Below are 6,000 nucleotides of genomic sequence, written 5' to 3'. Positions count from 1 at the left end.
AGAAATATCATGATAGGTGCAAATTTTTATTTATTTATTATTATTATTTTACTTTTTGTTAAGATTGTTGTAAAAAAAACAAAAACAAAAAAAACATGTAAAACTTGGTTGTTTTGTCAATAAAAGGCATGTCGTATTCAGGATGGTTAGCTCCCAAAGCTAGCATTCGTGGATGCAGGCTGCTGAGGCAGAGTCTGCTTGTGCCTCTCTCTGGCACAAATAAATATAGTTCACTGCCTACCCAGCCATGGACCTCACTGCACGTTACTTGAATTTGTCTCAAACGTAAATGTCAAACGTATCTCTGCTGCGGGCAACACTGTGTGACTGTTAAATAACATGTTGTGTTATTTTGAGTCTGTTCAATCAATCAGTCAATCAAGTTGCATTTTATATAGCGTGTTAATATAAATCAAGTAAAACAAAAGTATTGCGTTATTACATTTTAAACCTCTTCCAATCTAAACGAGAAGCTGTCATATCTCTTCCAGAAGTTGAATATATCCGGGTGTAAAATGTTTGGATAAGGTTTAGGTAACATGAGGTGTCCGCATGACGTATACACATCGACATAGCATTACAGTGCTGTATTTCGATCTCAAGATTCATAAACAGATTAAAAGTCAGCAAAGATACTCAGGGTGTGTCTCAAACATGTTATCTGGTTTGCACATCCTGTTTCTTGTATAAAGGAAACTGTATGACTAATTTTGAACAATTTCTCTTCTAATAGCAAAAAAAAGAAAAAAGTAATCTGCACACCAAGAGTGTAGTGTAGTGTGGAAAGGAGGAAAATCTCAACATGTCATAATAGTAGCTCCATGCAGCAGCATTTTCTCCACAGAAATCTCAGTATAGATGAAACGTTTTGACACGAGGACAAAGTGCCCACCTCACCCATATGAGAGTAACACTGGTTATGCAGGTTCTGGATTTTCTTATCATCTACATTGATCAAGGTGTGTAGAATGTAAACACAGGCTTTTAAATATGCCTGTTATGTAGAGATAAAGGACAATTTTCAGCGAATGACAAGGGGTTTGAATGTTAAAGAGTCGGAGAACATTTACCGGTCCTTTGCATTTACCTATGAGGGACATAGAAATTACTTTGATAGGGTACTCTGAAAGTTCGATGAGTACTTTGTGCTGAGAAGGAATGTAATACACGAACGTGCATGTTTCCATCAGCGTGTGCAAAGACTGGGAGAGAAAGCTGAGACTTTCATCAGGGCTTTGCATGAACTGTCGGAGCATTTCGACTTCAGCGCGAGCAGAGACGAGAATACCCGCGACCGAATTGTTGGAAACAAAGATGTCTCACTGAATTTGCAGCTGACGAAGGACCTGACGCTACCACTGACCATAGAGACGGTCAGGCAGTCTGAAGAGGTTGCTTCGCAAGTCAGCATGCAAGTAGAGGCAACTGGGGTGATACACGAAGTCACTCACAAGAACAAATACACCAAACAAGCCAGTGGGAAACCGCGGCACAGTAAAGATGAAAATTGCCCGGCTAGAAAATCCAAATGCAATACGTGCAACAAGTTTGGACATTGGAGTAGAGTGTGTCGGAACAGGAAAGCAGTGTGAGGTTACAGAGCAAACAGAACAGCTGGAGTCATGCTTTCTCGGGGCTGTGAGTAAAGCAAATGGGTAATCAGAGCAATGGGCCATCGAGTTACTGGTGGGCTCCACACCAGTTGAAATCAAAATTGACACGAGCGCTGATGTTAACATCATCTGCGAGGAGACCTACCACTCACTCATCCCCAAAAGACCACTGAACCCGCAGATATTTCCCTGGATAGCCCAGGCGGCAAGCTGCAGTGCATAGGACAGATCCAGAGCACTGTCCTACCTAGGAAAGACTCACCCACTCACAGCATATGTCATCCGCAGACACACAGTAAACAACTTACACAGCAGGCTACTGTCTGTAAAGATGAATCTGGTGTGGAGAGTGGATGAAACGGTGTGCAACAGAGGACACCTACAGGCCAGGGCTTAATTTGTGCTGGAGCAAGCCGGAGCGCGCCCCGGGACCTCCCAGATTTGGACCGGCACCTGTTTGATTGGCTCCGCCACCTCTTTCGTCACTATAAAAATCTGTAAAAACATTTTCTCTAATATTTAGCGTTATCTGTTCTGTCACTCTATTATTTCCCATTGACGTTTTTCGTAAATCACTTGTTTGCCTACGTGTGATGCCTTTCAAATCGGCTATATTTTTTTTTTAGATAGCGAGGGAGAGAGAGACGTCAATCGCTCAAGTCACACAGTGCACCTCACAGGAGCTAACATTACCGCCATATTAGACTCACAACAACTAGCCGCCTACTCTATCAAAAGCCATTGATTAAAAAATGTCAAAAAGACAGTCAGATGTGTTTAGTTTGTTCAGACCAGCAGGTCAGCCGAACCCTAAGGCCAGGGTAATTTTGGAAGACCAACAGGGAAGGGCACAGCACAGCACAGCAGCTAGCTAGCACAAGTGTAGCAGCACCTGCTACTAGCAAACATGACGAACAGGAGGAAAAATCGGAGGATAATGAGCCAGAGAGCAATCGAAGAGAACCTTTTTCAAGATGTACCCCTACATACAGGACGAATGAGCGATAGAACCTTGGACCAGAGGGTGTTTTTCGGAAGCCTGGCAAGGAATCTGGAGAAACGTATGCTAACACAAGGGAAATACCGAACAAGATAAAATGAGTTAATTGATGATTTAAAAGTACTCTTCCCACAACATTGGTCGGACGACCCTGGGCCACTGTTTGGAGAAGATGAAGCCGAAAGACTCTGCCAGCAGTTCAGAATTGATGGCGCGCAGAATGTCATTCGGGCCAATAGAGAATATAGGGACAATGGTGGGAAATTTGTCCAAGATGGACTGAAAGACCTCTTGGCAGCAGTCAACACTGTCCCCATCTCAAGTGTCGAGTGTGAGAGGGGCTTTTCCCAGATAAACCTACTCTGCACCGCCAACAGGTCATCTCTTCGCACGTCCACCATCTCCACGCTACTCTTCCTTTGCCTTGTTGGACCACCGCTCCCCTGTTCAACCCCATTCCATATGTGAGGTCATGGATTACTGAAGGACACAGAACTGCACAGGACACGAGTAAGAAACGGGGAGAAGGAGGCTGAAGGCTCTATTGATGTTTTGTGGGCTGTTTTGGACAAATAAATAAAAGGTACTTTTTAAAAAGTATTTTCCGTGGTGTTGTTAACTGAGCCTTCCGGTTTTTTTGGTGGTGATCAGTGTATCGGGTCAGATTGCATAATTCAAGCGCCATAGCCTATATGCATTGTATGCTGGCAACTTGTTTAATGTTTTTTGTCTTAAACATTTGAAAGTTTATTTAGCTCGGCATTAACTTGGCGAACTTTGCTACCGTGCATGTGTCTGCTGCCTCGTTGTCACGTCAGATTAGGCTAGGCTCGTCTATTTAATAAAAGCAACAATAAAATTATAGGTCGAAAAGCACGTGACTATTGCGTACTGTTTCAGCATCATGAAAAGCACTGTTTTGTGCATTTTTAAAATGCGTTCCGTGACTTTTTTTTCTCACCCCTAACCTGCAGGAGCAGCACCCTCTCAGTGCTCCGGGACCTCCTTGTTTACAAATTAAGCACTGCTACAGGCATATGGTGAGCATGGGACATTAAAGACTGAACCTGTGAGAATACAGCTGAAAGACAATGTTCAGCTATATGCTGTACACACAGCATGGTACGTACCTCTCCCTGTGTTGAAAAAGGTAAAGGAGGAGCTCCTGAGGATGGAGAGAAATGGCATCATCGAGAGGGTGACACAGCCCACCGATTGGTGTACACCCATGGTGCCAGTCTTGAAGAAGTGCACAGGTAAAGCCTGCATCTGTGTTGAGCTCAAGAGGCTGAACGAGGCTGTGAGGAGAGAAGAGTATATCTTGCCTTCTACTGATAAGATTACAACAAAACTAAGCGGGGCCACAGTCTTTTCTTCACTCGACACCGCCAGTGGGTTCTTCCAGATACTACTGCATCCAGACAGCTGTAAGCTCACAACCTTCATTATGCTGTTTGGCAGATTCAACTTCAAGCGGCTACCATCATCTTCGGAAGATGATGGAGACCCTGCAAGGGCTGGAGGGCGTTGAGGTCTTCATGGACGACGGGGCCACAGAGGAGGAGCATGATAGTCACCTGGAGAAGGTAATGCAGTGTATAGAGATGACTGGTTTGAAGTGCTCCATCAGGCAGAGTCAGCTGCAGTTCCTCAGGCATCGCACTGACTGGTCTGGGATCCAGCCTGATCCCGACAAAGTGGAAGCTATTCGGCAGCTGTCACCACCAGCAGATGTGCAAGAGTTGAAAAGAATGCTGGAAATGGTGAATCATCTTGGAAGATACTTCCTCAACCTCTCAACAGTAGGACAGCCCCTGTATGAGCTCTGGGAAAAACAAGAATGCATGGACATGGAGTCACGCACAACAAACAGCCTTTGAACACATCAAGGAGCTGTTGACAACTGCACCAGTACTCGCATACTACGACGTGAACAAGCCCACTGCTGTGTCGGCGGATGCAAGTTGTTATGGATTGGGGGGTGTACTCCTTCAACTCCATGGAGAGCAGTGGAAACCTGTGGCATATTGCTCCAGATGCCTCACAGAAGCAGAATCATGCTATGCCCAGATAGAAAAGGAAAGTCTGGCTGGTGTGTGGGTGTGCGACAAGTTTGACAGATACCTCAATGGACTGGAGCAGTTTAAGCTTGTAACTGATCAGAAGCTGCCAGCACCTCCCTTTAACAGCTGCAGCCTGGACAATGTACCTTTACAATGTCAGTGTCTTCTCATGAGGCTCATGAAATTTAATCCAGTAGCAGAGTATCCTCCAGGGAAAACTGATCGTCGCAGACACCCTGTCATGCAGTCCACTGGCTAGCACATGCACAGAGACTCACACACACACACACACAATGAGGTGGCATGCTATGTGGCTAGTGTAGTGGGGGGAGGGGGATCCCTGCATCTGCAAGCAAAATGGATGATATCAGAATGGTGACCAGAGCTGACGCTGAACTGCTGTCTTGTCATGAAGCTCATAAAGACTGGATGGCCTGAACACTTAAGCAGTGTGCCTATGGCTGCGAGAGAGTACATCCAAGTGAAATCGGAGCTGTCAGAATACAATGGCCTTGTTCTCAGAGGAAGCAGGCTCATTGTGCCGAGGTCAATGTACAGTGTTATGTCATGCCAATAAAGCCATTTGAATTTGAGCGGTGAGATCCTTCAGAAAATTCAGGAAGGGCACCGGGGCCTAGTTAAATGTAGGGAGAGAGCGTGTTCATCTGTGTGGTGGCCCAAACTCTCTATGGAAATAAACACGTGTGCTGTGAACTGAGAAGAACACAGCAAAGGAACCTCTCATCTCTACACCACTTCTGGAGCGACCCTGGAAGAGAATTGCAATGGACCTCTGTGAGCAAAAACACCACAGCTACCTAATAAACTCAGATTATTACTCCAGGTTTATAGGGATACTGCACATGCACTCAACAATGAGTGCACAAGTTATCCAAAACCTGAAAACAGTCTTTGCCAGGTTTGGCATTCCAGATGAGGTGGTGAGCGATAATGGACCCCAGTTTTCAAGTGTGGCATTCCAGGAGCTTGCGAGGCAGCTCGACTTCTAGCACTGCACATCCAGCCCTCACCACCCACAGGGCAACGGGCACAGAGAGAGAGCTGTACAAATGGCAAAGAAAATTCTCATGCAACAAGATCCTGTGATGACTCGTGTGAACTATAGGTCCACTCCCTGCTCCAGCACAGGCTACAGCCCAGCTGAGCTGTTAATGGGAAGAAAACTCAGAACCACACTCCCCACTTTGGAGAAAAATCTCCTACCAAAATAGCCCAGCAGAACAGCTGTGAAAGAAAAGGATGGGAGGGAAAAGGCTAAACAGGCTCACTACTTCAACCGCCGTCATGGAGCCAGGACCTTACC

This window comes from Lampris incognitus, chromosome 13 (assembly GCF_029633865.1).
Source record: "Lampris incognitus isolate fLamInc1 chromosome 13, fLamInc1.hap2, whole genome shotgun sequence".
NCBI lineage: Eukaryota > Metazoa > Chordata > Actinopteri > Lampriformes > Lampridae > Lampris > Lampris incognitus.
This window is presented reverse-complemented; position numbering follows the sequence as displayed.